Here is a 16,172-nt window from a genome sequence, read left to right as displayed (position 1 = left end):
CCAGGACTTCACCTCTGGCCCCTTTCACACCCGGGATCTTGGGAAGAAGAAACAAAACCAAACACAGCCAAAGCCATCTCCTCCGACCCGGGGCCCCTCCACATCCCTTCCGATCCCGGGTTCCTGCCGGCCTCCCGGGGCGTTTCTCCCAGGCAGGCCTTCGCGGCCACTACACGGGGCTGAGCACTCGAGTCCTCGGGCGTCACGGGGCCCGCGGCCACGCCAAGCACGCACGACTCCCGGGTCTCGTCTGCTCCTGGGTGCCCTGGGCCTCTTCCCTGTGCCGCTGCTGGGTCTTGTGCCCCTGCTTGGCCTCCTTCAGACCCGGCCCCGTGCTACGCGGCCACGTGCTACAGGATCGTGCCAGCAGAACTGGCCCTGGCTGAGCCCCGTACCCACCCTCCTGCCATCCCTGGCCCTGCTAGCAAATGGCAGAGATCCTCTGGCCTCCGAGCCCAGACAAAAATCCTGATGCAGTTGGCCGAGGGGCCGCAAACCAAGGCTTCGCTTGTTCCCGCTCAGGCCCCAGCCATACCCTCTTGTCCTTCGGCTGCTCGTGTGTGGGGTGGGGGAGAGGAGGGTGCGTCCCCGTGCGTGCGTGCGTGGTCTGGGTGTCTCTGCGTGGTGTGTGTGTGTGTGTGTGTGTGTGTGTGTGTGTTAGATGCCGTGCCTGGTGTAGGTGGGGAAGAGCAAGCCCTCACGCACAGAGCCCCATCACACACTGGGGCCGGGCCGAGGGGGTCAATCTGCTCGGCCTGATTGCGTTGGGCATACATTGCAGAAGGTGGGTTTTCCAAGGCGGAGCAGAGGGTCCCGGCACCTGAGGTTGTCCACGGGGAGAATGTCTGTTCCACGGGGGCAAGCGGTCCCTTCCGTCGTGCCCAAGCCCATGTGACCCCGAAGGCCAGGTGGCCCCGGTCCTTGAGCTGACTGAGGAGTGCTTTGAGACCCGGAGGGTGGCACAGGCGACTGGGCGCCAGCGGCGGCCCTCCCTCCCTTTGAGCGGGACGGGGAGCTGCCGCTGGCATCCGGAGCTCTGGCGGCCTGCGCCCTCTGTCCCTGTGACCGCAGGCTCTGCCGTGGGAGGCGGGATCCCACGTAGAGGTCGCGCGCTGGCTGCCCTGTCTTGGGTTGAGCGACGGAGCGCGACGTGGAGCAGCACCCGACTGAGGCTCCCTGCTTCTCTGTCCCCTGGCGTCTTGCCCTGGACCCAGTGCACCACCTTGTGGCGAGCCCAGGTGTGGCGCGTCCCGCTGTGGGGCCCGCTGGGGTGCAGGACCCACTTTCTCATGGCTTCCGCACGTCCCTCCCCGCCCGCCTGGAGGGCAGTTGGGGAGCGGTCCCCAACGTGGCCTGGGACCAACCTCGCTGGTGACCCGTGTCGCGGGCGCGCGCCCCAGGAGAGTGTGGGGAGGGGAGAGGATTCGGGGACGTAGCTGTGAGGATTCGGTGTGCGTGGGTCTGGCGGGTGGCCCGGACGGGGTCGGGGTCGTGGTCACGGTGGGTCGTTGTGGTGGTGGTGGTGGTGCTGGGGGTGGTGGTGGTGGTGGGGGGGGGTGGTGGCGAAGTCCCCGAAGACAAAAGGAGCAGCGAGGGAGGGAGGAGCAAAAGCCTACAGCACCCGGTATTCCCAGGCGGTCTCCCATCCAAGTACTAACCAGGCCCGACCCTGCTTAGCTTCCGAGATCAGACGAGATCGGGCGCGTTCAGGGTGGTATGGCCGTAGACGCTAGCCGCCGCCTCCGGGAGCCCCAAGAGCCTGCCGAGGGCCCCGGCGTGCGTCTGCACGCTGCTCTCCTGGCACGGCTGGGAGTCCGGGTGGGGGCTGGCAGCCCGGGGCCAGCGGCCAGAGGCCCCGCGCGCCTGCTCGGGCAGCCGGTCTCGCCCAGGTGGCCGCTGGGTGGCTTTCTTCCCGAGGTGTCCTGCTGCCAGGACGAGGGTCAAGTTTTCTCGGGGGAAAATTTCTCAGTGCTCTCGGGCGCTTGTTCTTCTGGGAATGTCCACTGCTGTGGCCAAGGCGGGGGACGCACAGCTCGGGCCAGGGCAAGCAGCCGCCCTCCTCCGTCGCCTCCTGGAGCCGTATCCTTGGGTGGGTGCGTGGCTCCCAGCGGAGGTCTCGGGGACCCTTCCGGTCCTCTTCGTCCGGAAAGCGCCACTGCCCCTCCAGCCCATCAGGAAAACGGCAGCCGCGCCCTTCGCCGACCCGCTCCGCCCTCCTCCACACTCAGGGCCTGGGGCTGCGGGGCTGAATCGTGAGGCTTTCCAGCCCAGGACTTCACCTCTGGCCCCTTTCACACCCGGGATCTTGGGAAGAAGAAACAAAACCAAACACAGCCAAAGCCATCTCCTCCGACCCGGGGCCCCTCCACATCCCTTCCGATCCCGGGTTCCTGCCGGCCTCCCGGGGCGTTTCTCCCAGGCAGGCCTTCGCGGCCACTACACGGGGCTGAGCACTCGAGTCCTCGGGCGTCACGGGGCCCGCGGCCACGCCAAGCACGCACGACTCCCGGGTCTCGTCTGCTCCTGGGTGCCCTGGGCCTCTTCCCTGTGCCGCTGCTGGGTCTTGTGCCCCTGCTTGGCCTCCTTCAGACCCGGCCCCGTGCTACGCGGCCACGTGCTACAGGATCGTGCCAGCAGAACTGGCCCTGGCTGAGCCCCGTACCCACCCTCCTGCCATCCCTGGCCCTGCTAGCAAATGGCAGAGATCCTCTGGCCTCCGAGCCCAGACAAAAATCCTGATGCAGTTGGCCGAGGGGCCGCAAACCAAGGCTTCGCTTGTTCCCGCTCAGGCCCCAGCCATACCCTCTTGTCCTTCGGCTGCTCGTGTGTGGGGTGGGGGAGAGGAGGGTGCGTCCCCGTGCGTGCGTGCGTGGTCTGGGTGTCTCTGCGTGGTGTGTGTGTGTGTGTGTGTGTGTGTTAGATGCCGTGCCTGGTGTAGGTGGGGAAGAGCAAGCCCTCACGCACAGAGCCCCATCACACACTGGGGCCGGGCCGAGGGGGTCAATCTGCTCGGCCTGATTGCGTTGGGCATACATTGCAGAAGGTGGGTTTTCCAAGGCGGAGCAGAGGGTCCCGGCACCTGAGGTTGTCCACGGGGAGAATGTCTGTTCCACGGGGGCAAGCGGTCCCTTCCGTCGTGCCCAAGCCCATGTGACCCCGAAGGCCAGGTGGCCCCGGTCCTTGAGCTGACTGAGGAGTGCTTTGAGACCCGGAGGGTGGCACAGGCGACTGGGCGCCAGCGGCGGCCCTCCCTCCCTTTGAGCGGGACGGGGAGCTGCCGCTGGCATCCGGAGCTCTGGCGGCCTGCGCCCTCTGTCCCTGTGACCGCAGGCTCTGCCGTGGGAGGCGGGATCCCACGTAGAGGTCGCGCGCTGGCTGCCCTGTCTTGGGTTGAGCGACGGAGCGCGACGTGGAGCAGCACCCGACTGAGGCTCCCTGCTTCTCTGTCCCCTGGCGTCTTGCCCTGGACCCAGTGCACCACCTTGTGGCGAGCCCAGGTGTGGCGCGTCCCGCTGTGGGGCCCGCTGGGGTGCAGGACCCACTTTCTCATGGCTTCCGCACGTCCCTCCCCGCCCGCCTGGAGGGCAGTTGGGGAGCGGTCCCCAACGTGGCCTGGGACCAACCTCGCTGGTGACCCGTGTCGCGGGCGCGCGCCCCAGGAGAGTGTGGGGAGGGGAGAGGATTCGGGGACGTAGCTGTGAGGATTCGGTGTGCGTGGGTCTGGCGGGTGGCCCGGACGGGGTCGGGGTCGTGGTCACGGTGGGTCGTTGTGGTGGTGGTGGTGGTGGTGCTGGGGGTGGTGGTGGTGGTGGGGGGGTGGTGGCGAAGTCCCCGAAGACAAAAGGAGCAGCGAGGGAGGGAGGAGCAAAAGCCTACAGCACCTGGTATTCCCAGGCGGTCTCCCATCCAAGTACTAACCAGGCCCGACCCTGCTTAGCTTCCGAGATCAGACGAGATCGGGCGCGTTCAGGGTGGTATGGCCGTAGACGCTAGCCGCCGCTTCCGGGAGCCCCAAGAGCCTGCCGAGGGCCCCGGCGTGCGTCTCCACGCTGCTCTCCTGGCACGGCTGGGAGTCCGGGTGGGGGCTGGCAGCCCGGGGCCAGCGGCCAGAGGCCCCGCGCGCCTGCTCGGGCAGCCGGTCTCGCCCAGGTGGCCGCTGGGTGGCTTTCTTCCCGAGGTGTCCTGCTGCCAGGACGAGGGTCAAGTTTTCTCGGGGGAAAATTTCTCAGTGCTCTCGGGCGCTTGTTCTTCTGGGAATGTCCACTGCTGTGGCCAAGGCGGGGGACGCACAGCTCGGGCCAGGGCAAGCAGCCGCCCTCCTCCGTCGCCTCCTGGAGCCGTATCCTTGGGTGGGTGCGTGGCTCCCAGCGGAGGTCTCGGGGACCCTTCCGGTCCTCTTCGTCCGGAAAGCGCCACTGCCCCTCCAGCCCATCAGGAAAACGGCAGCCGCGCCCTTCGCCGACCCGCTCCGCCCTCCTCCACACTCAGGGCCTGGGGCTGCGGGGCTGAATCGTGAGGCTTTCCAGCCCAGGACTTCACCTCTGGCCCCTTTCACACCCGGGATCTTGGGAAGAAGAAACAAAACCAAACACAGCCAAAGCCATCTCCTCCGACCCGGGGCCCCTCCACATCCCTTCCGATCCCGGGTTCCTGCCGGCCTCCCGGGGCGTTTCTCCCAGGCAGGCCTTCGCGGCCACTACACGGGGCTGAGCACTCGAGTCCTCGGGCGTCACGGGGCCCGCGGCCACGCCAAGCACGCACGACTCCCGGGTCTCGTCTGCTCCTGGGTGCCCTGGGCCTCTTCCCTGTGCCGCTGCTGGGTCTTGTGCCCCTGCTTGGCCTCCTTCAGACCCGGCCCCGTGCTACGCGGCCACGTGCTACAGGATCGTGCCAGCAGAACTGGCCCTGGCTGAGCCCCGTACCCACCCTCCTGCCATCCCTGGCCCTGCTAGCAAATGGCAGAGATCCTCTGGCCTCCGAGCCCAGACAAAAATCCTGATGCAGTTGGCCGAGGGGCCGCAAACCAAGGCTTCGCTTGTTCCCGCTCAGGCCCCAGCCATACCCTCTTGTCCTTCGGCTGCTCGTGTGTGGGGTGGGGGAGAGGAGGGTGCGTCCCCGTGCGTGCGTGCGTGGTCTGGGTGTCTCTGCGTGGTGTGTGTGTGTGTGTGTGTGTGTGTGTGTGTGTGTTAGATGCCGTGCCTGGTGTAGGTGGGGAAGAGCAAGCCCTCACGCACAGAGCCCCATCACACACTGGGGCCGGGCCGAGGGGGTCAATCTGCTCGGCCTGATTGCGTTGGGCATACATTGCAGAAGGTGGGTTTTCCAAGGCGGAGCAGAGGGTCCCGGCACCTGAGGTTGTCCACGGGGAGAATGTCTGTTGCACGGGGGCAAGCGGTCCCTTCCGTCGTGCCCAAGCCCATGTGACCCCGAAGGCCAGGTGGCCCCGGTCCTTGAGCTGACTGAGGAGTGCTTTGAGACCCGGAGGGTGGCACAGGCGACTGGGCGCCAGCGGCGGCCCTCCCTCCCTTTGAGCGGGACGGGGAGCTGCCGCTGGCATCCGGAGCTCTGGCGGCCTGCGCCCTCTGTCCCTGTGACCGCAGGCTCTGCCGTGGGAGGCGGGATCCCACGTAGAGGTCGCGCGCTGGCTGCCCTGTCTTGGGTTGAGCGACGGAGCGCGACGTGGAGCAGCACCCGACTGAGGCTCCCTGCTTCTCTGTCCCCTGGCGTCTTGCCCTGGACCCAGTGCACCACCTTGTGGCGAGCCCAGGTGTGGCGCGTCCCGCTGTGGGGCCCGCTGGGGTGCAGGACCCACTTTCTCATGGCTTCCGCACGTCCCTCCCCGCCCGCCTGGAGGGCAGTTGGGGAGCGGTCCCCAACGTGGCCTGGGACCAACCTCGCTGGTGACCCGTGTCGCGGGCGCGCGCCCCAGGAGAGTGTGGGGAGGGGAGAGGATTCGGGGACGTAGCTGTGAGGATTCGGTGTGCGTGGGTCTGGCGGGTGGCCCGGACGGGGTCGGGGTCGTGGTCACGGTGGGTCGTTGTGGTGGTGGTGGTGGTGGTGGTGCTGGGGGTGGTGGTGGTGGTGGGGGGGGTGGTGGCGAAGTCCCCGAAGACAAAAGGAGCAGCGAGGGAGGGAGGAGCAAAAGCCTACAGCACCCGGTATTCCCAGGCGGTCTCCCATCCAAGTACTAACCAGGCCCGACCCTGCTTAGCTTCCGAGATCAGACGAGATCGGGCGCGTTCAGGGTGGTATGGCCGTAGACGCTAGCCGCCGCCTCCGGGAGCCCCAAGAGCCTGCCGAGGGCCCCGGCGTGCGTCTCCACGCTGCTCTCCTGGCACGGCTGGGAGTCCGGGTGGGGGCTGGCAGCCCGGGGCCAGCGGCCAGAGGCCCCGCGCGCCTGCTCGGGCAGCCGGTCTCGCCCAGGTGGCCGCTGGGTGGCTTTCTTCCCGAGGTGTCCTGCTGCCAGGACGAGGGTCAAGTTTTCTCGGGGGAAAATTTCTCAGTGCTCTCGGGCGCTTGTTCTTCTGGGAATGTCCACTGCTGTGGCCAAGGCGGGGGACGCACAGCTCGGGCCAGGGCAAGCAGCCGCCCTCCTCCGTCGCCTCCTGGAGCCGTATCCTTGGGTGGGTGCGTGGCTCCCAGCGGAGGTCTCGGGGACCCTTCCGGTCCTCTTCGTCCGGAAAGCGCCACTGCCCCTCCAGCCCATCAGGAAAACGGCAGCCGCGCCCTTCGCCGACCCGCTCCGCCCTCCTCCACACTCAGGGCCTGGGGCTGCGGGGCTGAATCGTGAGGCTTTCCAGCCCAGGACTTCACCTCTGGCCCCTTTCACACCCGGGATCTTGGGAAGAAGAAACAAAACCAAACACAGCCAAAGCCATCTCCTCCGACCCGGGGCCCCTCCACATCCCTTCCGATCCCGGGTTCCTGCCGGCCTCCCGGGGCGTTTCTCCCAGGCAGGCCTTCGCGGCCACTACACGGGGCTGAGCACTCGAGTCCTCGGGCGTCACGGGGCCCGCGGCCACGCCAAGCACGCACGACTCCCGGGTCTCGTCTGCTCCTGGGTGCCCTGGGCCTCTTCCCTGTGCCGCTGCTGGGTCTTGTGCCCCTGCTTGGCCTCCTTCAGACCCGGCCCCGTGCTACGCGGCCACGTGCTACAGGATCGTGCCAGCAGAACTGGCCCTGGCTGAGCCCCGTACCCACCCTCCTGCCATCCCTGGCCCTGCTAGCAAATGGCAGAGATCCTCTGGCCTCCGAGCCCAGACAAAAATCCTGATGCAGTTGGCCGAGGGGCCGCAAACCAAGGCTTCGCTTGTTCCCGCTCAGGCCCCAGCCATACCCTCTTGTCCTTCGGCTGCTCGTGTGTGGGGTGGGGGAGAGGAGGGTGCGTCCCCGTGCGTGCGTGCGTGGTCTGGGTGTCTCTGCGTGGTGTGTGTGTGTGTGTGTGTGTGTGTTAGATGCCGTGCCTGGTGTAGGTGGGGAAGAGCAAGCCCTCACGCACAGAGCCCCATCACACACTGGGGCCGGGCCGAGGGGGTCAATCTGCTCGGCCTGATTGCGTTGGGCATACATTGCAGAAGGTGGGTTTTCCAAGGCGGAGCAGAGGGTCCCGGCACCTGAGGTTGTCCACGGGGAGAATGTCTGTTCCACGGGGGCAAGCGGTCCCTTCCGTCGTGCCCAAGCCCATGTGACCCCGAAGGCCAGGTGGCCCCGGTCCTTGAGCTGACTGAGGAGTGCTTTGAGACCCGGAGGGTGGCACAGGCGACTGGGCGCCAGCGGCGGCCCTCCCTCCCTTTGAGCGGGACGGGGAGCTGCCGCTGGCATCCGGAGCTCTGGCGGCCTGCGCCCTCTGTCCCTGTGACCGCAGGCTCTGCCGTGGGAGGCGGGATCCCACGTAGAGGTCGCGCGCTGGCTGCCCTGTCTTGGGTTGAGCGACGGAGCGCGACGTGGAGCAGCACCCGACTGAGGCTCCCTGCTTCTCTGTCCCCTGGCGTCTTGCCCTGGACCCAGTGCACCACCTTGTGGCGAGCCCAGGTGTGGCGCGTCCCGCTGTGGGGCCCGCTGGGGTGCAGGACCCACTTTCTCATGGCTTCCGCACGTCCCTCCCCGCCCGCCTGGAGGGCAGTTGGGGAGCGGTCCCCAACGTGGCCTGGGACCAACCTCGCTGGTGACCCGTGTCGCGGGCACGCGCCCCAGGAGAGTGTGGGGAGGGGAGAGGATTCGGGGACGTAGCTGTGAGGATTCGGTGTGCGTGGGTCTGGCGGGTGGCCCGGACGGGGTCGGGGTCGTGGTCACGGTGGGTCGTTGTGGTGGTGGTGGTGGTGGTGGTGCTGGGGGTGGTGGTGGTGGTGGGGGGGGTGGTGGCGAAGTCCCCGAAGACAAAAGGAGCAGCGAGGGAGGGAGGAGCAAAAGCCTACAGCACCCGGTATTCCCAGGCGGTCTCCCATCCAAGTACTAACCAGGCCCGACCCTGCTTAGCTTCCGAGATCAGACGAGATCGGGCGCGTTCAGGGTGGTATGGCCGTAGACGCTAGCCGCCGCCTCCGGGAGCCCCAAGAGCCTGCCGAGGGCCCCGGCGTGCGTCTCCACGCTGCTCTCCTGGCACGGCTGGGAGTCCGGGTGGGGGCTGGCAGCCCGGGGCCAGCGGCCAGAGGCCCCGCGCGCCTGCTCGGGCAGCCGGTCTCGCCCAGGTGGCCGCTGGGTGGCTTTCTTCCCGAGGTGTCCTGCTGCCAGGACGAGGGTCAAGTTTTCTCGGGGGAAAATTTATCAGTGCTCTCGGGCGCTTGTTCTTCTGGGAATGTCCACTGCTGTGGCCAAGGCGGGGGACGCACAGCTCGGGCCAGGGCAAGCAGCCGCCCTCCTCCGTCGCCTCCTGGAGCCGTATCCTTGGGTGGGTGCGTGGCTCCCAGCGGAGGTCTCGGGGACCCTTCCGGTCCTCTTCGTCCGGAAAGCGCCACTGCCCCTTCAGCCCATCAGGAAAACGGCAGCCGCGCCCTTCGCCGACCCGCTCCGCCCTCCTCCACACTCAGGGCCTGGGGCTGCGGGGCTGAATCGTGAGGCTTTCCAGCCCAGGACTTCACCTCTGGCCCCTTTCACACCCGGGATCTTGGGAAGAAGAAACAAAACCAAACACAGCCAAAGCCATCTCCTCCGACCCGGGGCCCCTCCACATCCCTTCCGATCCCGGGTTCCTGCCGGCCTCCCGGGGCGTTTCTCCCAGGCAGGCCTTCGCGGCCACTACACGGGGCTGAGCACTCGAGTCCTCGGGCGTCACGGGGCCCGCGGCCACGCCAAGCACGCACGACTCCCGGGTCTCGTCTGCTCCTGGGTGCCCTGGGCCTCTTCCCTGTGCCGCTGCTGGGTCTTGTGCCCCTGCTTGGCCTCCTTCAGACCCGGCCCCGTGCTACGCGGCCACGTGCTACAGGATCGTGCCAGCAGAACTGGCCCTGGCTGAGCCCCGTACCCACCCTCCTGCCATCCCTGGCCCTGCTAGCAAATGGCAGAGATCCTCTGGCCTCCGAGCCCAGACAAAAATCCTGATGCAGTTGGCCGAGGGGCCGCAAACCAAGGCTTCGCTTGTTCCCGCTCAGGCCCCAGCCATACCCTCTTGTCCTTCGGCTGCTCGTGTGTGGGGTGGGGGAGAGGAGGGTGCGTCCCCGTGCGTGCGTGCGTGGTCTGGGTGTCTCTGCGTGGTGTGTGTGTGTGTGTGTGTGTGTGTTAGATGCCGTGCCTGGTGTAGGTGGGGAAGAGCAAGCCCTCACGCACAGAGCCCCATCACACACTGGGGCCGGGCCGAGGGGGTCAATCTGCTCGGCCTGATTGCGTTGGGCATACATTGCAGAAGGTGGGTTTTCCAAGGCGGAGCAGAGGGTCCCGGCACCTGAGGTTGTCCACGGGGAGAATGTCTGTTCCACGGGGGCAAGCGGTCCCTTCCGTCGTGCCCAAGCCCATGTGACCCCGAAGGCCAGGTGGCCCCGGTCCTTGAGCTGACTGAGGAGTGCTTTGAGACCCGGAGGGTGGCACAGGCGACTGGGCGCCAGCGGCGGCCCTCCCTCCCTTTGAGCGGGACGGGGAGCTGCCGCTGGCATCCGGAGCTCTGGCGGCCTGCGCCCTCTGTCCCTGTGACCGCAGGCTCTGCCGTGGGAGGCGGGATCCCACGTAGAGGTCGCGCGCTGGCTGCCCTGTCTTGGGTTGAGCGACGGAGCGCGACGTGGAGCAGCACCCGACTGAGGCTCCCTGCTTCTCTGTCCCCTGGCGTCTTGCCCTGGACCCAGTGCACCACCTTGTGGCGAGCCCAGGTGTGGCGCGTCCCGCTGTGGGGCCCGCTGGGGTGCAGGACCCACTTTCTCATGGCTTCCGCACGTCCCTCCCCGCCCGCCTGGAGGGCAGTTGGGGAGCGGTCCCCAACGTGGCCTGGGACCAACCTCGCTGGTGACCCGTGTCGCGGGCGCGCGCCCCAGGAGAGTGTGGGGAGGGGAGAGGATTCGGGGACGTAGCTGTGAGGATTCGGTGTGCGTGGGTCTGGCGGGTGGCCCGGACGGGGTCGGGGTCGTGGTCACGGTGGGTCGTTGTGGTGGTGGTGGTGGTGGTGGTGCTGGGGGTGGTGGTGGTGGTGGGGGGGTGGTGGCGAAGTCCCCGAAGACAAAAGGAGCAGCGAGGGAGGGAGGAGCAAAAGCCTACAGCACCCGGTATTCCCAGGCGGTCTCCCATCCAAGTACTAACCAGGCCCGACCCTGCTTAGCTTCCGAGATCAGACGAGATCGGGCGCGTTCAGGGTGGTATGGCCGTAGACGCTAGCCGCCGCCTCCGGGAGCCCCAAGAGCCTGCCGAGGGCCCCGGCGTGCGTCTCCACGCTGCTCTCCTGGCACGGCTGGGAGTCCGGGTGGGGGCTGGCAGCCCGGGGCCAGCGGCCAGAGGCCCCGCGCGCCTGCTCGGGCAGCCGGTCTCGCCCAGGTGGCCGCTGGGTGGCTTTCTTCCCGAGGTGTCCTGCTGCCAGGACGAGGGTCAAGTTTTCTCGGGGGAAAATTTCTCAGTGCTCTCGGGCGCTTGTTCTTCTGGGAATGTCCACTGCTGTGGCCAAGGCGGGGGACGCACAGCTCGGGCCAGGGCAAGCAGCCGCCCTCCTCCGTCGCCTCCTGGAGCCGTATCCTTGGGTGGGTGCGTGGCTCCCAGCGGAGGTCTCGGGGACCCTTCCGGTCCTCTTCGTCCGGAAAGCGCCACTGCCCCTCCAGCCCATCAGGAAAACGGCAGCCGCGCCCTTCGCCGACCCGCTCCGCCCTCCTCCACACTCAGGGCCTGGGGCTGCGGGGCTGAATCGTGAGGCTTTCCAGCCCAGGACTTCACCTCTGGCCCCTTTCACACCCGGGATCTTGGGAAGAAGAAACAAAACCAAACACAGCCAAAGCCATCTCCTCCGACCCGGGGCCCCTCCACATCCCTTCCGATCCCGGGTTCCTGCCGGCCTCCCGGGGCGTTTCTCCCAGGCAGGCCTTCGCGGCCACTACACGGGGCTGAGCACTCGAGTCCTCGGGCGTCACGGGGCCCGCGGCCACGCCAAGCACGCACGACTCCCGGGTCTCGTCTGCTCCTGGGTGCCCTGGGCCTCTTCCCTGTGCCGCTGCTGGGTCTTGTGCCCCTGCTTGGCCTCCTTCAGACCCGGCCCCGTGCTACGCGGCCACGTGCTACAGGATCGTGCCAGCAGAACTGGCCCTGGCTGAGCCCCGTACCCACCCTCCTGCCATCCCTGGCCCTGCTAGCAAATGGCAGAGATCCTCTGGCCTCCGAGCCCAGACAAAAATCCTGATGCAGTTGGCCGAGGGGCCGCAAACCAAGGCTTCGCTTGTTCCCGCTCAGGCCCCAGCCATACCCTCTTGTCCTTCGGCTGCTCGTGTGTGGGGTGGGGGAGAGGAGGGTGCGTCCCCGTGCGTGCGTGCGTGGTCTGGGTGTCTCTGCGTGGTGTGTGTGTGTGTGTGTGTGTGTGTTAGATGCCGTGCCAGGTGTAGGTGGGGAAGAGCAAGCCCTCACGCACAGAGCCCCATCACACACTGGGGCCGGGCCGAGGGGGTCAATCTGCTCGGCCTGATTGCGTTGGGCATACATTGCAGAAGGTGGGTTTTCCAAGGCGGAGCAGAGGGTCCCGGCACCTGAGGTTGTCCACGGGGAGAATGTCTGTTCCACGGGGGCAAGCGGTCCCTTCCGTCGTGCCCAAGCCCATGTGACCCCGAAGGCCAGGTGGCCCCGGTCCTTGAGCTGACTGAGGAGTGCTTTGAGACCCGGAGGGTGGCACAGGCGACTGGGCGCCAGCGGCGGCCCTCCCTCCCTTTGAGCGGGACGGGGAGCTGCCGCTGGCATCCGGAGCTCTGGCGGCCTGCGCCCTCTGTCCCTGTGACCGCAGGCTCTGCCGTGGGAGGCGGGATCCCACGTAGAGGTCGCGCGCTGGCTGCCCTGTCTTGGGTTGAGCGACGGAGCGCGACGTGGAGCAGCACCCGACTGAGGCTCCCTGCTTCTCTGTCCCCTGGCGTCTTGCCCTGGACCCAGTGCACCACCTTGTGGCGCGCCCAGGTGTGGCGCGTCCCGCTGTGGGGCCCGCTGGGGTGCAGGACCCACTTTCTCATGGCTTCCGCACGTCCCTCCCCGCCCGCCTGGAGGGCAGTTGGGGAGCGGTCCCCAACGTGGCCTGGGACCAACCTCGCTGGTGACCCGTGTCGCGGGCGCGCGCCCCAGGAGAGTGTGGGGAGGGGAGAGGATTCGGGGACGTAGCTGTGAGGATTCGGTGTGCGTGGGTCTGGCGGGTGGCCCGGACGGGGTCGGGGTCGTGGTCACGGTGGGTCGTTGTGGTGGTGGTGGTGGTGGTGGTGCTGGGGGTGGTGGTGGTGGTGGGGGGGGTGGTGGCGAAGTCCCCGAAGACAAAAGGAGCAGCGAGGGAGGGAGGAGCAAAAGCCTACAGCACCCGGTATTCCCAGGCGGTCTCCCATCCAAGTACTAACCAGGCCCGACCCTGCTTAGCTTCCGAGATCAGACGAGATCGGGCGCGTTCAGGGTGGTATGGCCGTAGACGCTAGCCGCCGCCTCCGGGAGCCCCAAGAGCCTGCCGAGGGCCCCGGCGTGCGTCTCCACGCTGCTCTCCTGGCACGGCTGGGAGTCCGGGTGGGGGCTGGCAGCCCGGGGCCAGCGGCCAGAGGCCCCGCGCGCCTGCTCGGGCAGCCGGTCTCGCCCAGGTGGCCGCTGGGTGGCTTTCTTCCCGAGGTGTCCTGCTGCCAGGACGAGGGTCAAGTTTTCTCGGGGGAAAATTTCTCAGTGCTCTCGGGCGCTTGTTCTTCTGGGAATGTCCACTGCTGTGGCCAAGGCGGGGGACGCACAGCTCGGGCCAGGGCAAGCAGCCGCCCTCCTCCGTCGCCTCCTGGAGCCGTATCCTTGGGTGGGTGCGTGGCTCCCAGCGGAGGTCTCGGGGACCCTTCCGGTCCTCTTCGTCCGGAAAGCGCCACTGCCCCTCCAGCCCATCAGGAAAACGGCAGCCGCGCCCTTCGCCGACCCGCTCCGCCCTCCTCCACACTCAGGGCCTGGGGCTGCGGGGCTGAATCGTGAGGCTTTCCAGCCCAGGACTTCACCTCTGGCCCCTTTCACACCCGGGATCTTGGGAAGAAGAAACAAAACCAAACACAGCCAAAGCCATCTCCTCCGACCCGGGGCCCCTCCACATCCCTTCCGATCCCGGGTTCCTGCCGGCCTCCCGGGGCGTTTCTCCCAGGCAGGCCTTCGCGGCCACTACACGGGGCTGAGCACTCGAGTCCTCGGGCGTCACGGGGCCCGCGGCCACGCCAAGCACGCACGACTCCCGGGTCTCGTCTGCTCCTGGGTGCCCTGGGCCTCTTCCCTGTGCCGCTGCTGGGTCTTGTGCCCCTGCTTGGCCTCCTTCAGACCCGGCCCCGTGCTACGCGGCCACGTGCTACAGGATCGTGCCAGCAGAACTGGCCCTGGCTGAGCCCCGTACCCACCCTCCTGCCATCCCTGGCCCTGCTAGCAAATGGCAGAGATCCTCTGGCCTCCGAGCCCAGACAAAAATCCTGATGCAGTTGGCCGAGGGGCCGCAAACCAAGGCTTCGCTTGTTCCCGCTCAGGCCCCAGCCATACCCTCTTGTCCTTCGGCTGCTCGTGTGTGGGGTGGGGGAGAGGAGGGTGCGTCCCCGTGCGTGCGTGCGTGGTCTGGGTGTCTCTGCGTGGTGTGTGTGTGTGTGTGTGTGTGTGTTAGATGCCGTGCCAGGTGTAGGTGGGGAAGAGCAAGCCCTCACGCACAGAGCCCCATCACACACTGGGGCCGGGCCGAGGGGGTCAATCTGCTCGGCCTGATTGCGTTGGGCATACATTGCAGAAGGTGGGTTTTCCAAGGCGGAGCAGAGGGTCCCGGCACCTGAGGTTGTCCACGGGGAGAATGTCTGTTCCACGGGGGCAAGCGGTCCCTTCCGTCGTGCCCAAGCCCATGTGACCCCGAAGGCCAGGTGGCCCCGGTCCTTGAGCTGACTGAGGAGTGCTTTGAGACCCGGAGGGTGGCACAGGCGACTGGGCGCCAGCGGCGGCCCTCCCTCCCTTTGAGCGGGACGGGGAGCTGCCGCTGGCATCCGGAGCTCTGGCGGCCTGCGCCCTCTGTCCCTGTGACCGCAGGCTCTGCCGTGGGAGGCGGGATCCCACGTAGAGGTCGCGCGCTGGCTGCCCTGTCTTGGGTTGAGCGACGGAGCGCGACGTGGAGCAGCACCCGACTGAGGCTCCCTGCTTCTCTGTCCCCTGGCGTCTTGCCCTGGACCCAGTGCACCACCTTGTGGCGAGCCCAGGTGTGGCGCGTCCCGCTGTGGGGCCCGCTGGGGTGCAGGACCCACTTTCTCATGGCTTCCGCACGTCCCTCCCCGCCCGCCTGGAGGGCAGTTGGGGAGCGGTCCCCAACGTGGCCTGGGACCAACCTCGCTGGTGACCCGTGTCGCGGGCGCGCGCCCCAGGAGAGTGTGGGGAGGGGAGAGGATTCGGGGACGTAGCTGTGAGGATTCGGTGTGCGTGGGTCTGGCGGGTGGCCCGGACGGGGTCGGGGTCGTGGTCACGGTGGGTCGTTGTGGTGGTGGTGGTGGTGGTGGTGCTGGGGGTGGTGGTGGTGGTGGGGGGGGTGGTGGCGAAGTCCCCGAAGACAAAAGGAGCAGCGAGGGAGGGAGGAGCAAAAGCCTACAGCACCTGGTATTCCCAGGCGGTCTCCCATCCAAGTACTAACCAGGCCCGACCCTGCTTAGCTTCCGAGATCAGACGAGATCGGGCGCGTTCAGGGTGGTATGGCCGTAGACGCTAGCCGCCGCCTCCGGGAGCCCCAAGAGCCTGCCGAGGGCCCCGGCGTGCGTCTCCACGCTGCTCTCCTGGCACGGCTGGGAGTCCGGGTGGGGGCTGGCAGCCCGGGGCCAGCGGCCAGAGGCCCCGCGCGCCTGCTCGGGCAGCCGGTCTCGCCCAGGTGGCCGCTGGGTGGCTTTCTTCCCGAGGTGTCCTGCTGCCAGGACGAGGGTCAAGTTTTCTCGGGGGAAAATTTCTCAGTGCTCTCGGGCGCTTGTTCTTCTGGGAATGTCCACTGCTGTGGCCAAGGCGGGGGACGCACAGCTCGGGCCAGGGCAAGCAGCCGCCCTCCTCCGTCGCCTCCTGGAGCCGTATCCTTGGGTGGGTGCGTGGCTCCCAGCGGAGGTCTCGGGGACCCTTCCGGTCCTCTTCGTCCGGAAAGCGCCACTGCCCCTCCAGCCCATCAGGAAAACGGCAGCCGCGCCCTTCGCCGACCCGCTCCGCCCTCCTCCACACTCAGGGCCTGGGGCTGCGGGGCTGAATCATGAGGCTTTCCAGCCCAGGACTTCACCTCTGGCCCCTTTCACACCCGGGATCTTGGGAAGAAGAAACAAAACCAAACACAGCCAAAGCCATCTCCTCCGACCCGGGGCCCCTCCACATCCCTTCCGATCCCGGGTTCCTGCCGGCCTCCCGGGGCGTTTCTCCCAGGCAGGCCTTCGCGGCCACTACACGGGGCTGAGCACTCGAGTCCTCGGGCGTCACGGGGCCCGCGGCCACGCCAAGCACGCACGACTCCCGGGTCTCGTCTGCTCCTGGGTGCCCTGGGCCTCTTCCCTGTGCCGCTGCTGGGTCTTGTGCCCCTGCTTGGCCTC

At 67.8% G+C, this 16,172-nt stretch overlaps 7 non-coding genes across 7 annotated transcripts; all 7 read right to left on the bottom strand.

Moving 5' to 3' along the window:
- Positions 1–1,609: 1,609 nt before the first annotated feature.
- On the bottom strand, positions 1,610–1,728 carry LOC141411755 (5S ribosomal RNA). The gene has a single exon (XR_012436594.1). It is a non-coding gene; the product is annotated as a 5S ribosomal RNA (ribosomal RNA).
- Positions 1,729–3,869: 2,141 nt separating this feature from the next.
- On the bottom strand, positions 3,870–3,988 carry LOC141413268 (5S ribosomal RNA). The gene has a single exon (XR_012438060.1). It is a non-coding gene; the product is annotated as a 5S ribosomal RNA (ribosomal RNA).
- Positions 3,989–6,143: 2,155 nt separating this feature from the next.
- On the bottom strand, positions 6,144–6,262 carry LOC141411753 (5S ribosomal RNA). Its single transcript, XR_012436592.1, has one exon. It is a non-coding gene; the product is annotated as a 5S ribosomal RNA (ribosomal RNA).
- Positions 6,263–8,407: 2,145 nt separating this feature from the next.
- Positions 8,408–8,526, bottom strand: LOC141411752 (5S ribosomal RNA). Its single transcript, XR_012436591.1, has one exon. It is a non-coding gene; the product is annotated as a 5S ribosomal RNA (ribosomal RNA).
- Positions 8,527–10,670: 2,144 nt separating this feature from the next.
- LOC141411751 (5S ribosomal RNA) lies at positions 10,671–10,789 on the bottom strand. The gene has a single exon (XR_012436590.1). It is a non-coding gene; the product is annotated as a 5S ribosomal RNA (ribosomal RNA).
- Positions 10,790–12,934: 2,145 nt separating this feature from the next.
- On the bottom strand, positions 12,935–13,053 carry LOC141411750 (5S ribosomal RNA). The gene has a single exon (XR_012436589.1). It is a non-coding gene; the product is annotated as a 5S ribosomal RNA (ribosomal RNA).
- Positions 13,054–15,198: 2,145 nt separating this feature from the next.
- Positions 15,199–15,317, bottom strand: LOC141413172 (5S ribosomal RNA). The gene has a single exon (XR_012437983.1). It is a non-coding gene; the product is annotated as a 5S ribosomal RNA (ribosomal RNA).
- Positions 15,318–16,172: the final 855 nt, after the last annotated feature.

This window comes from Castor canadensis, chromosome 10 (genome assembly GCF_047511655.1).
Source record: "Castor canadensis chromosome 10, mCasCan1.hap1v2, whole genome shotgun sequence".
NCBI classification, from domain to species: domain Eukaryota; kingdom Metazoa; phylum Chordata; class Mammalia; order Rodentia; family Castoridae; genus Castor; species Castor canadensis.
The sequence above is the reverse complement of the archived record's forward strand: the minus strand, read 5'-3'. Positions and strand labels throughout refer to the sequence as shown.